Below are 20,322 nucleotides of genomic sequence, written 5' to 3' on the forward strand. Positions count from 1 at the left end.
CTCGAAGTCTTAGATATATTTTTATACTCGGACGTACTGCTGCTAAAGGAAGGTACGATCCCAGAACAATGGTGGATAACAAAAGGAAAAGCTCCTCTTTCTACACGCTAGTTTTTGTTATTGTTTTTTTAATAGCCATGTTGTACCGCAGGTGTCGAGTGTGATTAAAAGCTTACGTTATGTTTCGAAAATAGCGTGATTGAGCTCCGTGTATAGCGAAATTTATCAGCCACGTAACATTTGCATATAGCCAATTTGGTTAGATTATGACTGCCTTTGCGAAATCAAAAATTTAGAGCTACATAGATTCGCAGTGTAAGAGCAGTGCGTACAGCTGTTTTTCGTCTATGCCAGTGCGGGCAAAAGAATCCTTAGATATAACGCACACATTGGACATACTTGAATGATAGCAGCAATTTAAAAAGTGCGGAATACTTTGTGCGTGCATATGCTACACTTCATTTGGACGATCCTCGCTGCAAATGTTTTGCCTCGACCATACTTTGCTGCAGTAATAAATATCACTCAATCGTGGGCATGACAAGATAATTAATGTTCAATTTTCAGCAAATGAAAGAACACAAGAAAACAGAAAGGGAGCATCTCTCATTTGTTATAAATAAGGACAGGATCATGGCCTTCATGGATCATCTTTTAGAGGAACAAATGCTGGGCCCTTAGAATGTGGCTGCCTGCCATTTGTATCATCGTGTACGCTGATCTATTACTCCAGCTATGATTTTCTTTACCCGTTATGTACAATGAATTCTCACGACCCCCAACAGATAAGTTCTACGCAGACACTTTGCATTACAAAAGAAAGCATGAAACGGTCATTTTCTTAAACCAGGTATTTCTTTTTCTTTTACACCTAGGAATTCTCGCTGCCTGTCCCCAAAGAAAGAGGGATTTGATTTTTCGTGCCCCCACACGAGGAAACAAGTGTACTTAAACTGGCATAATTTTCACAAAAATGTCGGCCACTTCTGTGCCATTGTACAAATTTAGTTCAATTATTAATTTGTTCTTCCCCAAGAGAGGGTAGCCAAACAAGGAAAACGTTAGTCGACTGCCTTTTTCTTTCTCCTTCTGCGTTTCCTTCCTTCTCTCTTGCTAGCTTTCCTTCCTATTTTGCCACCCGCTACAAAATTGGGTAAAATAAGAAAATAAGATCCTCGCAACGAGGCTGAGAATGAGAGGGAGTTTTTTTTTTTAATTATTCTTGGAGAAGTTTGCTAGGTGGCATACTTAGCACGTTATTCTATGTGATTCAGATGATAAATAAAATGATACACACAGGACGTATGACATTTAGCATACACATAAACAACACGTAGAATCTCGTGTTGTCCATTGTGTTCAGTCTCGCAGAAGTATAAAGAGCCCCTTAATAGTGGGGTGCTCTACAGGCCGCACTAGTCTGCGGTCCAAAAGCATGTTGTACCTCAAGGTGTACATCCAGATTTACACAGTGCCATCATTAGCGAGGCCATTCGGAATTCCACTCTTATTCTCTGACATTCGGACTATACTTCAGGCAAGGATTGCATCAGCAATGAGATGATCCGTGGCGAAGATAACGGGGCAAAGAAATGCTTACTAGAGCACATAAACAAAAGCTGTGAATCGGGAGTCATTCCGGCGTCCTAGAAGTATGCAGACAGTACAGTGATCCCGACGCCGAACAAGCTGTTTAGCAAAGAGAACCTGAAGGCAGTGCATTGCCATTTCTTGGTCTAGTCGGGGGAGCATCTTCGAGGGTGCCCAGCGCAGTGGTAACGACAGAGACAAAAAAAGTTTTCGATTGTAAAGTTCCCTTGGGTATCAGCGATTGTACAAGTCCCCTTTTTGTCCCTGTTTGTGCCGTTGCGCTGTACACCATCGAAGATGAGGGCACCTTCCCGCACTTCGTGCGCTGGTACACGCCACGACCATATGGTGCATATCAGATTGGGACCTTACGTGGCGGAGAGCGGACACATCCCAAAAAAAACGTAGATTTGTTGCCAACACCTCTCGACGCGATGCATACTACTAAAATATAACAATACACCTTAGACAATCTATACACGACGAACAGGAGCGCCATACTTGCCAAAGATGTCGAGGGTCCCTTCGACAACGTCTGTCACGAGTCTCACGAGGCCGTGTTGAGGACACTCCGAGACGTGAACTATCGCGAACTCAACTAACAACAGGTGAAAAACATCCTCTCTAACAGAATAGTTACCTTAGGCCTGGGCAGTCTGTGGTTGGCTAAGTTCAGCGTACCGAGTAGGAGAGGAACACCGTTTGGGCATGCTATGTTAGCACAAAAGGGAGAGATTGTCTCCTTTGCCAATGACGCTCGCCTCCTTGCGGCATGGTAACAAGACCACTAACTTCATTCCTCAATAACGAACACACATGAAAAGCTCTTTCGGTAAAACGATCCTTGGGCAGCGCTTTACGGCTTCCTGCGTATAACGAATATTTGCAATGCGGCGGGGTGGGCGGTGTTTCAAATAGACTCACTAGGAATCGTCGGTCTCGTAATACAAATGGACGGGGCCTGGTCCGCGACTCTAAGTTCCAAGAGACCGTCCTCCATACAGTCCTCCTGGTGAGATGGATCGCAAGCAAGAGACACGAGCTAAATCAGAACTCGATCAAGATAATTGACGGGTTAATCATGGGAAGGGTAACAGCCGGGACGCCCTACCTGGGGCCCCAAACCGCTAAAGTGAACAAGCTTAACACACTATCCGGGAAAGATTTCAAAACAGCCATCGAGGTGCCTGACGAAGGCTCGAAGAAACAACTGCTGCGACTGGGGATTTATAACACGTGGACGGAGCTGGTCGAGAAACATAATGCAAACCAAATCGAAATACTGAAACTGATGGAAGCGGCTAGGGCCACGTTTAGAATGCCAGGATACGTGCAAGACTTGGGGAAGAGGGAAGAGAAAGAGTACTAAAATATCTAAGAGAAAACATCACAGTAGCACCAATACCTAGATGCATGTACCTAAAGCCCAACCGAGAAAGAAGAACATGAATCGCAGCACTGGACAAGTACTAGAAAAAATGAATGCGGACGTAAGATACGCAGACGCAGCAACATAAACGGGAGTTGCAGCACTCGCTGTCCGAGTTCGATGGCGAAGGCACCGAAAAAACTTTAGCAACACTTACAAAGGGCACGGACAAAATGGAAGTATAGTCATAGGCCTCGTCGCGACAACCCACGGTGAAAAAGCAAAAATAATTACAGACTCACAGAGTGCCTGCAGAAACTACAAAATAAAAGTGGCTAAAGCAACCGATACACATTCAAGCAAACATCAAGATAAAAGCAATATACATCGTCTGGACTCCGGGGATTCGAATCCCCGACAGTGGACGCCGAGGCCCGAGATCATACTCGCTATGCTGCCCTGTCCAATGGGCAACGAAGAAGGGACTATGTTCCGAATAAAAACAGAAATATTCTACAGCACTATTGTTTAAACTGAGTAACCTATTCCCCGCCACATCCCAGACTCGACAGAGAATTGATAACTCCCAGAAGGCTCGGAAACAAATTTTTATGTACGCGGCATGTTACTCCACACAATGTACACGGCATTTTACTCCACAGAACCTCTCCCACGCAACACCCACACGCTTGTAATTTCTGTAACGTCCTCAACTCCCTACGCAGCATGGCGTGGGAGTGTGGGGTTTAGGAAGACAACACACCGCCAATGCGTACAAAAACTGAGGGGAAGTAGGAGTCCCTGCTGCCCAGCTCATACCCGGAGGACCAGCTATCATTGGCGCTCAGGGCTCATAGGGCGGCCAAAGGGCTGGAAGCTCCTGGAATGAGAAGGCCGCCCACTTCGCCTGATGATTTAGCTTGCTCAGACCAATAAAACTTATTCATGATCATATATCTCCTTTTCTGTGCGGAACTGCTTAGTCCAACATCTGCTGATTTACTTCGTCACCAAGCAGCTAACCAGTATAGGCATGGCTAATAGTTACAAAGCGAACCCTTGCTGTGTTTTTGTGGAAGAGCGTCGTTTCACGTTAATAAATTGGAACTCAGGCCACGATTTCGAAGCTAGTAGATTCTACACGCCCTAGCTGCATATCACACATGAGTGGTACCGTTGGTTCCAGCCGTAAATAGATTTCCACGTGCGCCCGGAGCAGCTGTAGTAGGGCCATCGTCTAATGTACATACGCACTCACTGCTTCTCATCATCATCCATCCCAATACTTTCGTTCTCCTTCCCTCTTCTCCAGTGTAGAGTGCTGAGTTCGACCTTTCTGTCTTGATCAACCCTTGATCTATCTATCTATCTATCTATCTATCTATCTATCTATCTATCTATCTATCTATCTATCTATCTATCTATCTATCTATCTATCTATCTATCTATCTATCTATCTATCTATCTATCTATCTATCTATCTATCTATCTATCTATCTATCTATCTATCTATCTATCTATCTATCTATCTATCTATCTATCTATCTATCTATCTATCTATCTATCTATCTATCTATCTATCTAATCTCTGACAGTAGTTTTAGCATTTGGCAGTACTACTGATACTTTAGTGATTGGCTGAAACGAAATCAGTGGCACGCGCAAAGGAACACGCCGCTCATAGTTTATCGATTTGCTGCTGTGGTACACATTAGGCACAAATTGCAAATATTTTGGTAATTAAAAACCTATCTAGTAGCAAGATCTAGTAGTAGTGTATAGTCGCACAGCGATTCCATAAACATGATTTACATCACATCTATAGTAACCGAGTACAATTAATGGAACACCCGCCGTGGTTGCTCAGTGGCTATGGTGTTGGGCTGCTGAGCACGAGGTCGCGGGATCGTATCCCGGCCACGGCGGCCGCATTTCGATGGGGGCGAAATGCGAAAAACACCCGTGTGCTTAGATTTAGGTGCACGCTAAAGAACCCCAGGTGGTCGAAATTTCCGGAGTCCTCCACTACGGCGTGCCTCATAATCAGAAAGTGGTTTTGGCACGTAAAACCCCACAATTAATTAATTAATGGAAGAACACGTAGCGCTGTAAAGGCTTTTGGGATTTTCTCGCTGCGGCATAGCGTCCTCTGCGTATCATTCTTTCGTGTTTGTTTTAATCGGCTCTCTGTTGTGGTGCCTTCGTAAAAAGTAGCTACAAGCTGAGCCATCAGTTTTAGTAGAATCTTTTTTCTCGGCCTGACTAGAGCTCGGCCACCAGCGAAAAGGCAGCAGTCTGTGAAGCTCTTCGTCGAGCCTGTGCTGCTTACGCGAACTTAGCATAGATTTTTAGCCTGCAATGCCTGGTGGTCGGAAGCGTTCGTGAGACTCAATCCCGAGTTTGTAGCACATTTTCCTATCAGCCAGTGTTGTCAGTTACTTATCACGGCCGACTGAACATCTGCCTCTCCAACCGTTACAAACTTTGTATGGCGATTTACGGCAAGGTTACATTTAGGTTTCTTTTTTTCTTCTTGGAAAATCTTTTCCATGAGCAATAAAGCACTAAAGATGCAAAATTGGAATTAACTCACCCCATCACCACTGTCGTTCTCCGAGCTTTATTATCGGCGAAACGTAGAAAGGTCCTTGTACCGTGCATTGGTGCGTGTTTATATAACCGCAAGTCGTAAAAATTACTCCGTAGTCCCACTCTACGACGTGCCTCATAATCATGGCGGAGTTTTTGCACGTAACATGACAGAACTTAATTTTAAATTTTAGTTTTACCATTCTAAATTACCCCGATGATGCAGGCAGTGACGTTTGTTATCAAGACTGAGTAGTCACAACCACGACATGGCGAAAGAAAATGCTCACAAAGCAAGGAAAACAACTAAATAGCGAACTTCAGATAAACTAGCTGGTCACACAAATTTTGTTTCAGCTTTCAAAAGTGCACCGAAACACACATGGAAGCACAAAGCTGATCATCCCTGCAAGGTTGCTTATAGCTGTTCTTATGCCTTTGATCTTGTGACCGCATTACAGAAACACCAATCTGAAGACAGAACTTTTCACTCCTATCGGTGATGTAGTTTGTAACAAGTTGCAAGGATAGTGCAATTTTTTTTTCCTAAATGCCTTCTTACACTCAAACCGACATGGCAGCTTTCTTTTGCAACCCGACTTTTTGTGAACGAGATGGGCACTACATTTAAATTTGTATGAACTTCCAAGCTTCAAACTCCAGATACAAATTGAAAACCATTTACAGCCGGAACCAACGGTGCCACTCATGCGTGATATGCAGCTGGCGTTTAGAATCTACTAACTACCAAATAGGGACCTGTGTCCCAATTTATTAGTGGGGAAACGACGCTCTGCCATAAAAACCACACGTTTTGAACTCGTGACCGCCAGTTCGCTGTTTGCAGACGCCACCCGATTCCCTTACTTCTGCAAACGACCGAAATTTCCAGTGCTATTCGGCTGGAAATCAAATCGAAAGCTATTTTTTTATTTTCCTATACATTTACGATCTTTTCGTCGCCATACGTTTGACCCTAGTGTTTTGAACAATAGATGACAGCTTCATTGTGCGATACAACTGCTGCGCAAGATCCTGAAATAAAATATATGAGCTCAAAAATTGGGGCATAAATGAAGAACTAAAGCAATAGCTCCGCAGAGATAGCAGTCGCCCGAACGCTCGAAGGATAAAAATATAAATAAAGATGACAGGAAAAAAGGGCGGTGTGTTTCTGCTTTGAAAATAGCTGCGCTAGATAGGGGAAATAAATAGGTGTGAAAGTGAAATTTTAATTATTTATTGCAGTCGTCAAGTACTTACCTTTGGGTTTAAAACTTGAAAGAGAAAACTTTTAGAAGAGAAGTACCGCGCTATGAGCAATATAGGAAAAAATAAATAGAAATAACTATATTGCTCTACATCACTGCAATTTGGATAAGAAATAACACGTGACAATGTTAAAAACTGAGGTCGGTAGGGTAAGGACCGTAATCTATTTCGTAGAGATGCTAACCTGCAGTTGTTTAGGGCAACAGTGGCGATGCCAAGGGAAAAGAAACGCATTTGGTGGCGGTAGAGCGATTAGGTGGCTGAAGCTTACAAATGAAATGTGTGCCGTTTTATCGTGATAGCTGGACGGCAAACAATGTAAACGAAATTTGTGTTGCGATGGAAGCAACGCGTTCCGCAACACAACAGCAATTTGTTGCGAAAACAAGAAAGGAAAGAAGAAAGCAATGTTTTCTTAAGTTTTTTTTTGGATAGAAATACACATAGACACGGTCATTCCCGCTCGTCATATCCCATTTCATAGACTCAGATGCTGTCAAGAGATGACCGTACCTTATATATCAATATCTATGTCAAAAACACGTCAGCCAGCCAAGCAGCTGCACAATGAAATGCAGTTGGAAATTTATTTTAAAAATTGTATTTGTAGAGAAGTTTAGTGAAGCGAATTACCGACGGGTTCACATGTTGAAGAAGCTAGCATGCCCCGTAAGGTTTAAGCCCGATGACAATGATGCGCTTGCACAACATCTCACGGTAACCCTAAGGCGAAAACGCCAAGTTCGTATGAGATTTTGCAGCATTGAACCTCATTTCTAGAACAAACAGGGTTGGCCTTATTCGAAAGACTTTGGCCAGGTCCCACCAACCAAAAGTGAAGGCCTGTCTGCTGCCTAGGGATGCTTCTGGGGTGTTAAGGAGCGAAGTGGTTGCCAAATTTTTTTCGATAGTTCTCATAACCAGTGCCTCAATAATGAGTGTCGTGAGCATATCAGGGTGTTATCAATATTCACCTTGTTACAGGCGATTTTGCCATACGTTAAAGGAAGTCGAGGGCATTCGATGCATGAGATGAGAGCGTTTCACAACGGAACTGTCACTGAAGGCAGTGAAACCTTATTTTTATTGGTGGCTGCCAGAACATCGCGAGGGTAATATCTTCACCACCTACGGTTCCTGCGCTGTCTAGGAACAAATACTAGCTGTTACTATCGTGCTACCCAGAGCCGACACTGCTGCAAATTTTCCGACTCGAACATTGACAAGCATTCGTCTGCTTCGAAACCCTCGAAAGTATCATCAGCACACCATCGACGCTTCCTGAAAGCTTTGACTGCAATCGTAAACTTCTGCGTTAAAATTAAATCGCTGTGCCACATCCAGTGTCGGGTGGGATATTTTAAAGCTAACGCATTGTAATTTTGGAATGGGTGAACACGCTTACACGCTACTACTCTTCGGCAGGGAAGAGTCTATTTAAACACCTGCTGTGCCAAGTTTTTTTTTCTGTTTTTCGTTCACGACGTTTGGAGATACCCTCCCCGGCCAACGTTAAGCCGATTGGGCCCAAGAATCGTTCTTAAAAGTGAAAATCTTTCACCAAGGCCACGTTCGTCGATGTTGCAGAAAGCGACGCTAGTGTTACTGGTTTTCTTTAAGCCGAGGATTCTCCGCAAACATTTAGCGGCTCGCTCTGCACTTTGACGTATACGCTTCATCTCTGTCTTCTTTTTTTTTCTCTATATGCCCCGTTATCCCCTTCCCTCGTCCCAAGGCAGGGAAAAAGACGCACTTCCTGGTTTACCCCTTGTTTTATACCCTCCGGCGGTGGTCGATGTCCGTCCATCTACGCGTCGCGTCCGCAGGAAAAAGGTTTTCGTCTCCAGTTTGTCGCGAATGCTCTGTTGTTCTGAATCTAATGTAGGTAACTCGGAAGAAAATCATAATGAAATTGGCCGCTAAGACGACTCTATCATTACGCCGAGCTTTATTTGCTCATGATAATTTGTTAGTTTGCGGTGAAGATGTGAATGTTACAGAATTGCCGTCTGCTGTCAATACATAGCCGTGCACGGAAATAGTACGGTTACAGAAAACGGCTGTAATTCTAGTTTTAACAAACCATTATATTACAATTAGTAGTTGTTCTAGTTCTATTATTTCTAGTTCTACCGAAAAAGTTAAATTACGATTAGCCGCTAAGATGGCTCTATCATTACCCGGAATGTCATGTACTTTTCATAATTACGTAGTTTACAGTGAAGTTGTAAACATTGCGAAATTCCCAGCTGCTGTCAATACACGGGCTTCTATAGGACGGAAACGGAGAACCCCAGGTTTGTACGCTAGAATAAAACTCTAGTCCTTGCAAGTTTCATTCAGCTAATTAACCAGGAAGTATGCTTAATCGCAAATTACAAACGTATTTTGTTTCGTGCGCTCTTCTGACTGTGCCCTGGTCAACGCATATCGCCGCTCGCATTGAGGCTCGGTTTAACAGCCACCTGCGTCTTATACCCATTGTTGCCACCAGTGGGCTTTGTGCGTTGCAATAGTATTATATATATATATATATATATATATATATATTGTCACGTGGTGGTGACGTTAAGAACACAGTAGCAATACTGTGAAAGGCAAAACTAGATTTTATTGGGCGAACCTGTGCCCACAAAACAGGCTACACTTATAGCACAACGAAAGCGGCGAACACAGTCGGCGATCGTCGAAAAATCTGATCAGCGGGTCAAGCGCGTCGGCTTTTATACAGCAGTCATCGAATGTTCGAGACTAATCGTTGGGACCCGCATGCCTTCTACAAAGTTCTACACAATTCGCGTCAAGCGATGAAATCAGATAACGCGAGGTTCGGCGACAACAGACAGCCGGGTAGAAGCATCGATAACTTTCCAGAAACGTCGGATACATGCAGGCGCGTCCCGCGCTGTGTGATTACAGTTGTTAAGCGGCGAAACGTGGTCGCCCGATAAAGATAAGTACACGTGTCAATATATATATATATATATATATATATATATATATATATATATATATATATATATATATGTGTGTGTGTGTGCGTGTGTGTGTGTGCGTGTGCGTGTGTGTGTGTGCGTGCGTGTGTGTGTGTGTGTGTGTGTGTGTGTGTGTGTGTGTGTGTGTGTGTGTGTGTGTGTGTGTGTGTGTGTGTGTGTGTGTGTGTGTGTGTGTGTGTGTGTGTTGATTGAGGTAAAACAAACCACAGCTTCGCTGCTCGTCCTTAACAGAGCGGAAGGGCAGATTTTTTTATCAGCTTTGCAAATAATGCGTGTATCATCGAATTACGCATAACATTGTGCGCTATACGAGATGGCTACGGTGTCCTACGTGAAATGAACAAGTCACCTTCTTTACACTTTGTTATGTGGTTTATGTGTACGCTCAGTTCGAAATGGATAAATGCTCGCATTCAATAACTTTTGACGGGCTACGGAACCTCTTGACAGTGTTTTGCGAACGCCGCAGAATTGAGGCCATTGGCCGGGGAGAAATTAAATTGTCACCGATAGCTTATTCGAAGATAATTACGTAAGTATCATATCATACCTACCGCGGAACTTTCTTGAGCGTAAAATAATCAAAGCCTATGCAAAAAATTTCCTCCATCTCTTCCGTGAAAACGGTATACAGCCGTCACAACGAATGTCCCATGGTCTGCTGTTATATAACTCTACGTCACACCGAGTTCATATTCGGTGTAAATGGGAGCAATGTGAAGAGTGTTAGGCGGTGAAAGTTTTAAGTTTGTGATTTAGTTAGGAACGTCGTAAATATTTACTTAACCCCCAATTTACCTGAATTCATGCCTTATAGCTTATATGAGGCACCTGCGGTGTGCCCGGTGCACAAAACAAGTAGCTTTTTTATGTTTCGTCCGAATAGCAGCTAGATTTGGGTGATATGTATCAAATGTTTGAGCTGCTATATAATTAAATTACTGCGCATAATTCAGCGCACTGTCTCGGTAAAACTATTAACAGTCCCCGAGATCCAATTTGATGAAAATGGGAATAACATGGCTGATGTGGATGCGGCGAAGCCAAAGGTCGGTGGGTGAAGTACGGCTTCAGTTAAAATTACATAAGCAAATGCTCCAAAACATAATACGTTACCAATGTTTGAAAGGACGTGGTCTAATTACTGGCAACTGTAATTCTTAATATAAGTGCTGGAAGAAACCACGGCGCTAGAATTAGGGCTGCGTCTCTACAAGTCGCTTACGTTGTCCTCGCTGTTATTAAAATCTTTCTAGCTTGCGACAATTCCTTTGCTTATATAAAAGAAACGAGTTCTTTAGCGAGGAAACATTGCATCATGCGTCTTCCGAATGAAGCTTTTAAGAAAACTTTAAAACTTGCATAATGGTCACGCGGCTACCCAGGACCAGTGCGGAGGTTTCTTATAGTACAGACGAGAACTTATATGCAGGAATATGATGGTTTCAAATTCACTTCAATATTTCCCATAACTGGTTGCCCTGATGATCTCCTTTTGTTCTCGCAACTTGTATGTGCTTTTTTCGTGTGTATCATCAGCCTGGGCACCACGCATTGCGTCTTGGTTGCTTAGGTGAATCAGCTATGGACAAACCAGCGCCTGCTCAGCGTCCAACGAAAGCCCAGTGCTTTCTCTTCAATGTACCGGTTTCGACGCCGGTTGACGCCGTCGTCGACTCCATCGAAGAAGTCGTAGGTGCCGGAGGGTTGCAGTATCTGCAACATCACGGCGGCAACAAGTTCTTGGCAGCTGTCTGCTCCGCGGCTCAGGCAGCCAAGATGGCGACAAAAGGCTCCCTGCTGCTCGCCAACAAGGTCGTACCGCTGGAACGCATGGGCACTCCAGTGGTTTATGTGACGGTCTATCGTCTTCCACCCTGTGTCAGTGACGACGCCCTGATTGCGGCACTTGCACCGTATGGGAAGTGCCGAGGTATTTCCGACGTTGTTATCAAGGACAGGACGGACATCAGCAATGGCAGCCGCCTGGTCAAGCTCGAAATGGTAAACCCCCACCGAATTTCATCATGGTGACTGGCTTTCGGGTAATGCTGGAATACAAAGGAATGAAGAAAGTGTGCTCCAAGTGCGGAGCAGAAGGTCATTTTGGGGCCACCTGCACATGAGCTCGATGCGCCCGATGTGCCATTTTTGGCCATGCGACTGCAACGTGCAACGCGCCATGCAGACGTAATGGCGAGCACGCCACTGTTGACTGTGTATTGCCACGTTCGTATGCTGCTGCAGTGAAACCAGTGACGCCCGCCCAGCCACGACTGGGAGAGAATACATCTGAAGACGCAGCACGGACGCAAGCCACAGATCAAGCAGGAAAAGAAAGTGCCCCAGAGGCGCCGACGCCAGCGTACCCCGATGCCAGCGACGCTGCGTCTTCTCCCTCTACTGACGAAGAGAGCAACGAGACGCCACCTGCCACAATGGCGTCGTCTGCCACGGAAGACGATGAGGAGCCTACGTTAGACGCCCAGTCTACGCTATCACAGCGGGAACGGCTCCCTGCATGTGCTACAACACCGAACGCTAGCCAGAACGCGGATGGACGCCATCGCGGCCTCCCCGAAGTCTCGGCCGGTCCGTCGAGGATCACGCCGGTTGCCAAGACAACGACCACGCTTGCGAGTGGTACTAGTACAGCGGTGAATGAGAGACGCACGCGTTCGCAAACAGCGTCTGGAGAAGCCAAGAGAATGCTCTCTTCAGAGAGCTCTACGTCACCAGAACCAATGGCGACACCCTCCAAGAAATGCAAGAAAATGCCACGAGACACCACTACCATGGACCTTGTCTCCGATTCGGAGACGTACTAACAGTGGCGCCTTACACTGCTTCTGCTGCCCGTAAGGGCTGCTTTTCCTCTACTCCCCGCTACGAAGCTCAGGCAGCGTTGACGGAATGGTGTTTCGCGCAGACATCGCGTTCCCGTCCCTGTGCGAGCGTCTGCAACCTCGGTATTTTAGTAATCAGCTTGCTTCCGGCTAACTTGTGTGAAGAACATTAACAGTGCCCGTTTCGCGTTCACCGCTGTGATACTCCTAAGTCATTGCTGACTTTGCCGTGTTCTGGCTGTTGCACTGATGTAGGACGCCGATTCAGTTCGCAACTAGCTTGTGGTAAGCCATTTCTCTTAGTCTATTTCTGTACGCAACTAACTCACCATGTATGTGCACATAATGACACTTAACGCACAAGGATTTCGTAGCATAGATAAGCAGAGGGAAGTAATTCATTTCGCTCGCGAGAAAAAAGTCGACCTCCTGTTTCTTTAGGAGTGTAACTTGAGAAACAAGCAGGAAGTTAAAAGATTTTGCGATGGATTTTCTGTTAAAGCTTATTTTTCGTATAGCCCCGGGAGATGTCGTGGTGTAGGAGTGGTGGTTTTTCGTAGGGTGCTTCCACATGGAAGTCACCGCCTTTTTGACTTGGAAGGTCGTGTAATAGCTTTTTTTTCTGGGGTGAGAGGAAAGTTCGGGCATTGAATGTCTATGGACCCGCCGTACGGTCAGACCGCATTGACTTCTTTGCGAGACTCTCCCCTTTTTTGTTAGACAACCACCCATTCTTTATCGTTGGTGATTTTAACTGTGTGCTCGACCCTATGCGCGACTCACGAGGGCCACGACAATACGCTTCCAATACGCACGCAACTGAATTATCTCGTATAGTGAAAGAATACAATTTATCTGATGCCTGGGTCCATATGCATGGCGGAAGTTTTGGCGCCACATGGCAGCAAAGGCAATCGCAATGTCGTCTAGATCGAATGTATTTCCCCCCTGAATTAACAACGCAAATTGTCCAGTGCAGCATCCTCGATGTCCCCGCGGACGCCGGGTACATTTCAGATCATCGCCCTTTCGCTGTCATATTGAACCTCGAAGGAAGGCCAGGTGAACGCACTGACATGTGGAGACTAGACATTGCTTCTTTACGTGACCAGGCGACTCTAACCGAACTAAAAGCGTCAGTAGCTACAACAGTTTGCGATTATGAATGCAATATCGAAGCGTGGGATACATTAAAGGAAAGGTGGAGGTCAGTATGCATAGCAGCTAGCAGGAAAAGAAAAAGAAAAGAGACCGAACAGCTTTGTGAGTGCCTGAGAAGGATAAGAATAGTACGAGACGGTAACTCCCAAACACAGTTAATGCGCGAATACCTAGATCATCAGCGTGAACGCTACCATAGACTTATGAGCTGGTACTCTCGCACCTCTGCAAAGGCGCGGATGACCAACAGGCCAATTTCCGACCCTGAGGTACTGCGGCTGGCTCGTGCGTCCAGCAGGAGGCAGAATGGCAGCTCTTTTATTGAAAGGGTTATAATAGAAGATGGCACAGAGAGCGGTGAGAGGCGAGATATCGAAAGAATATTTTGGAACTGGTTCTCAGACGCTTTTTCATCGGAAAAGATTTATAGTGCAGAGCTAATGAGCGAAGAGATTTCAGACTTTTGCGCTAACCTACCTCAAGTAGAAGATACAGAAGGCCAGAATTTATTGTCTCCAACAAATATGCAAGAAGTTTTTGATGTTATACGATCTATGAACAGCGGATCAACACCCGGTCCAGATGGCTTACCAGTAGAATTTTACCGATCTTGCTGGGAGGAAGTAGGCACTGCCTTAGTGTCGCTTCTTAACGGCATTCTTGCACGGGAAGGTATTCCTAAATCGTTTATTCGGGGCCGCGTAATGCTCTTGCCAAAGCCAGACTCCAACCTTGCAGAACCCTCATCCTGGAGGCCTATAACGCTGCTCAACACAGAATATAAAATATTGACAACCCTTCTTGTAAATCGCATGAAGATATTATTGCCGAAAATAGTCAGTGTACATCAAACATGTTCCGTGCCGGGTCGGAGTATATTTTCGTCTCTCAACTTAACACGTGATATCATACAATACACAACAGCGCGTGAAGCTTCAGGAGTATTAGTAAGCTTGGACTAAGCCAAAGCGTTCGACCGCTTAGAACACCAGTACTTATTTGAGGTTTTACGATGCTATAACTTCCCTGAAGAGTTTGTAGACATCCTGCGGATGTTGTATTCGCGAACAACAACTGAGCTACTGCTTAACAGCATTTTAACACCTAGATTTGATGTGACAAGGGGAGTGCGGCAGGGTTGTCCTTTGTCACCCATATTGTTTGTGCTTGCGATTGACCCGTTGTTAAGGCGGTTTAGCGAGAGCCCGCTCCTAAGAGGTCTTCCTATGCCGGGAACCGGGTGCATAAAAGTATCAGCGTATGCGGATGACATCACTTTGTTTTTACGGGATGGGGACAGTCTTGTAGAGGTATTTCGTATTTATAATCAATATGCTTCAATGTCAGGGGGCAAAATAAATATGAGAAAATGTGAAGCATTAAATTTAGGTCGCGCCGAAATAACGCTACCACGGGACATTAAACAGACCGAGCATATGCAAATTCTAGGTATCAAATTTTGTACCAGTGGCGTTTCACCTCACACGTGGCGAGACATTGTCAGTTCCATTAAAGAACAGTCGGAAGCAGTGACGGCGTCGCCATTGCCGCTGGCAGAAAGGGCTTTCTTCATTAAGAACGTATTGTGCAGTAAACTGTGGTTTGCTGCAAGGGTAGCTCTCCCGCCGTCACCAACAGTACGAGTAGTAAACTCACTTATTTTCTCATGGTTCTGGTTAAACAAGTCGCAATACGTAGCGCAGCGATTCTTGCGTTTGCCAAAATCCAGCGGAGGATGGAGCTTGCCGTGCATAGTTACATTCGGTAGGCTGTTGTGCACTAAGAGTACATGTAATCTACTTGATGATGATGAGTACCCTGGTAGGCCACTGCTCCTTTATTGGCTGGGCCATTACCGTCGAACGCTTATGCCGCAGAGTACAGGCAACTTGCTTCCGACGGCGGTAACGCCAGCACCGCAGTATGCGGCGGCGGCGCGCTTGCAAAGCCAGCTTGTACAACTAAGAATTACAAAGTGGCGTGCGACACCAGTTTCCAGGCTTTGTGAAATGTTGTGTGAGACAGCTGTACCTCCACGGACAGCTACTACACAAACATGGACAGCTGTGCTTTCACCTGATTTGCGCTCTCAAGTGAAGGATTTTCATTGGAAATATCAGTGGGGCATTCTACCTACAAGAGACAGGCTTGAACGCTGGCATATGGTAGCGAATGATAAATGCATATATTGCGCACAAACAGAGACCAACGCGCATGTAGTAAAGGACTGCGTTGTAGCACGCACCTTCTGGAAGCTAGTTGCAAGAATGTTCGGAATATCCATCGTGCGGCCACCACAGCGCCGAGATCGGTTTGCCAGTCTCGTCTACTACAGCGCTAGCTACGTTTTGTGGTGCTTCCGTAACATCGCAGAACGATCTCGGCAGTCAAATAGAGCAATGTACCCCAGAATGCGGAAACTGCGGGTGATAGTATGGGGTCATCTTGAAGAACAGTTGTTCAAACTCGGTGAAGCCGAGTTTCTTCGCCGCTGGTCTACGCGGTACATAACCGTCTCCCGAGGCAAAGTCTTTCTACAGCCAGAATAATGCTCAATTCGGTTGCCTGAGTTCAGACTGTATCTGTATGTGCCCCGGGTACCTTTCATAAATTCGAGGCTGACAATAATGCTTTTGCGTGGATGCGGTAATGAGTTTTGTTGTTGTTATTGTGTGTGGCAAAGCCAGTGTCAAGTAGACACCATTTATTATTTCATTTGTTAATCTGTTTTGTTTACATCAAATATGATGTATTACATGTGATGTACTTTATATGGTACTTTTCGTTCATACCCCAGTTGTAAGCGTGCCTACGGGTGAATAAATTTCCTTGTCAGCACTGTGAATGTCCGTCGCCTAGGTGTGACAGGAGTAAATACACTGCCCTATTTAGGACATTGACAAATACTACGCAATTGCCTTATGATAGGGCCGTGGAGCGTATTTTGCATATTGAGGAACTTGGAAACAAATTCTATTGAAAAAGGAAACTCAGATACGCCATAAATATTATTCATTAGAGTAGCATTTTGGGCGTTAATGATTGATTCAGCCGATGATCTACCTCACAGCACTTAGGGCGCAGAAAATCTGTAATCGCTATCTTTTAAAGAAGTTACCGCACTCACCTCAATCCTAAAATAAGAACTACTAAAACTAGACACCCAGATACATCGACGGCTCCATCCTGCCGAACAGCTCTACCACCGTTGCCGTCATCCCAGAAAAAGTGAACGACTATCAAGTTGAACACTTGTCGCTTTGCCACATTGACGGCCACCGAACCTGCAGAGCTTGACGTCGCACTTTGTTTTATTAATTACGAACCGAGGCACAAATGGACAACTTGCGCGGTGGCAGTCCTACAGAGTTGTTGCAGCCTTGGAGCGGTTGTCCGTATGAACTGCTGGTGTTTAAAACTACCAACACCAAAAACCACGTGACTTAGAAAGGGCACCAATTGATTGTTCAGAGGCTAACAAGTCATTGCGATGTTATCGCCAATGAGCGTGAAGATAAAGTTGTTTGTTTAGCCCACATAGAAGACTGCCATGTTTATATCCGGCTTCGTATGCAGATGTTGCAAGGAAGTTCCGCAGTCTTGCAAGCAAATGCAGCACATTTGAATGTAAGCAACCACACTTCAGGCATGCCAGGTTATAGTCCCTGGATACTACCTTAAGCCCTCCTTGAATTTCACACTGTACAGTGTACAGCGGCAATCGCTCTTCATTATGCTTAACCAGTTGTACGACCGGCCTCGGCCGGATGAGATTGTTTTTCAGTATACACGTAATTTGTCATAGCATCAGAAAGGTATGCAGGTGCAACTGCGCTTCTTGCAATCCATCGGCCTGCGTTACTGCGTCTGAATGGAACATCCACCACGCTCTTTCTTTCCCCATCTTGCTCTCTCTTTCCCCTCCTTCTATTCCTACTTTACCCACGCAAGTGAAGGGTAGAAGGGCAACTCGCATCTGGTTTACCTCCCTGCCTTTCCGCTCTCTATATTGCTATCGTATATCGCCTGGCATTTAAACACACAGGAAAGCTTCGTTACCTTGGCTACAATTCTTCCCTCACTGAAGTTTTTCAACACGCTTTAAATACTACGTACAAAACGGAGATGCGAGTATCGTTCACGCTATTCCTCAGCTCTACTCTTACCAATTGATGCATTTCATTATATATACTTAGCACGTAAACGACTCTTGATGAGTTCCAGATATCCATAGTATACGAACCAGCATATTGCGTGCAGTTTTAGTTTCGGAAGCGACGTAGTATTTACCACAAGAGACGACAAGATTACTATCACATCGGAAGTTATATTTTTGCTGACCTCTCAAAAATGAAAAAAGAAGATTCCACCTCTTATTCCCAGGTGCACTAATCCGGCATCGCCGAGACGCACTACGCACTTCATTAGTATGATTTCATCAAACAAAAGCATTACAGCGATTGACAGAACAAAGCCGCGCAAAGAATTTCGCCCCACTATTGCATTCTTAAGGCGAAAGCCTTTCTAGGCTCACAGTGAAATCTGTGTCACCAAACCCAACTGCCGGAATGTCAGCCGAAGCGTCATCACGCCATATGACGAGAGATTAAAGACAGAGTCCCAAATTGAACAGGAGGCAGGCCGTCGCCTGGCGACAACTCCAGACGAACACCTTCCCTAATCCATTCCGTTTGAAACGTATCTTCCCAGATAAGCATCAGGACGACACGTGCAAATTGTGCCAGGAAGGACCAGCAACACTGAAACACATGCTGTGGGAGTGCAATGTAGTTATAGGAGTGATGGCAGTTACTCCGGAGACCCTGTCGTCGAGTTGGGCCGCCACTCTGCGCAGCTCAGACCTCGGAATCTAGACGTGGGCTTGTACTTGCTTGTACTTGCTTGTACTTGACACTTCGTGTGACCTCGAAGAATTCAGCGCTGAAGTGACGGCGTTATATATATGATTATACACAAGTCCTCTCGGTGGTGTACACTTCCTTGGTGTAATTGTCGCATACATGGCTATCACTATAACTGATTCGCCTTTCCTGCGAAATTGCAGCCTCTCTCACTCTCTATCTTGTGAGCGCGAGTTTAAGCGCTGCTGCGCACGACTGCTGTTCATTCTAATTTCAAGTGAATGCGGCTTGGCCTCATTTTGGTTGCTGTGTGAAATATACAGTGTTCTCCAATTATCATGCACTAAGACTTAAAGAAAAGAGCAGTTGCGTTACTCCAAGAAAACTTAGTGCATATTGTTTCCAGTGCAGTGGAGTAATTCTTTCGTTGTTGAGATTGATTTCAGTAATTGTAATTAAGTACTGCCTTAATTTCCAAGGTGTCAATGAGGCATTTGTAGGCACCCCAAAATGACATCTAAATGCGGTGTTTTCAGCCACGTACTAATTGCGCACAATACTTTCCGACTGTCAAAGAAAGCTCACGAAGTATGAAAATACCGCGTAAGTGCGCCCCCACCCGCATCATGAAGCACCACCGTCAGATAAGCTGATTGATAAGCTAATTGAAACTGCATTGCCTGTCCCAAACCCGAAGAGCGAGCGCATCATCTTGACAATAGTACGGAAGAAGCACCAACAGTAGGTTTCGCGGCTTCGCAGCTATTCTTCCTCTCATTTGTACTTCACACTTATTATTCGTCTCTCAAAGCCGATTGATCACATTATTAACAAAAGCATCTTGATAACGCGGCCGAATTAAGCGCCGCTCTGACCACGCACGAAATGCACACGAACAGGTATAGTATGTTTCAAAATGAGGGCGTTGCTTGCACGGCATCTAAAGAGTGCGTGCCAAGCGATATTTCGCGCCAGACTTGCTTCAGGCCAAAGCCAAATTACAGTGACCGTATTATTGTTCATGAAAGTGTATGCGTTCTGCGCGAACGGGTTTGTGTGAAAAAATAAAAACTAAATAAAGGGACCGCGAAGCGACCAACGTGTAGAGAAAGATGCGTTCAAGAAAGTAAATATACCACTTCTAAATGAGCCGAATTAGCAATCAGGAAGTCTGCACAAAAAAAATCAAAAGTAAAGAAAAAATAGAAAAATAGGTCAGATTTTATTATGCCCTGTGCACAGTACTGACCAGTTGGACAATCATCCGCTATCAGAACTCAGCGATTTAGGTCAGTACTCCCACAGAACATCCACGCCGAAGGCCTTACTTGCGTTATTAAGGTTCCTGCGGTCTGCGGGGCTTTACGATGGACTGCGAGAACGCCGCCCCCTACCGCTCTGTAGTGTACGCGGTTTGTTCCTGCTCGTCTCTATTTCTCTCTGTCTCCCCCTTCCCCTTTCTTTTTCTTTTTATCCCCCTTCCCCTGTGCAGGGTAGCCAACCGGAATGGCCTCTGATTAACCTCCCTGCCTTTCTATGCATCCTTACTCTCTCTCTCTCTCTCTCTCTAAGGTCCGTTGACCACCAGTCTACAGGACGTGTTCGAATACGTCTCCTTTTACAGCTACGCAGCACTG

General features: G+C 45.2%; 1 protein-coding gene across 1 annotated transcript in view; it reads right to left on the minus strand.

Moving 5' to 3' along the window:
* LOC140214061 (uncharacterized) overlaps positions 1-20,322 on the minus strand; it is a 134,821-nt gene that overhangs the window by 104,181 nt on the left and 10,318 nt on the right. The gene's annotated exons all lie outside the window — the stretch shown is intronic.

The sequence above is a fragment of the Dermacentor andersoni genome, chromosome 11, assembly GCF_023375885.2.
Source record: "Dermacentor andersoni chromosome 11, qqDerAnde1_hic_scaffold, whole genome shotgun sequence".
NCBI lineage: Eukaryota > Metazoa > Arthropoda > Arachnida > Ixodida > Ixodidae > Dermacentor > Dermacentor andersoni.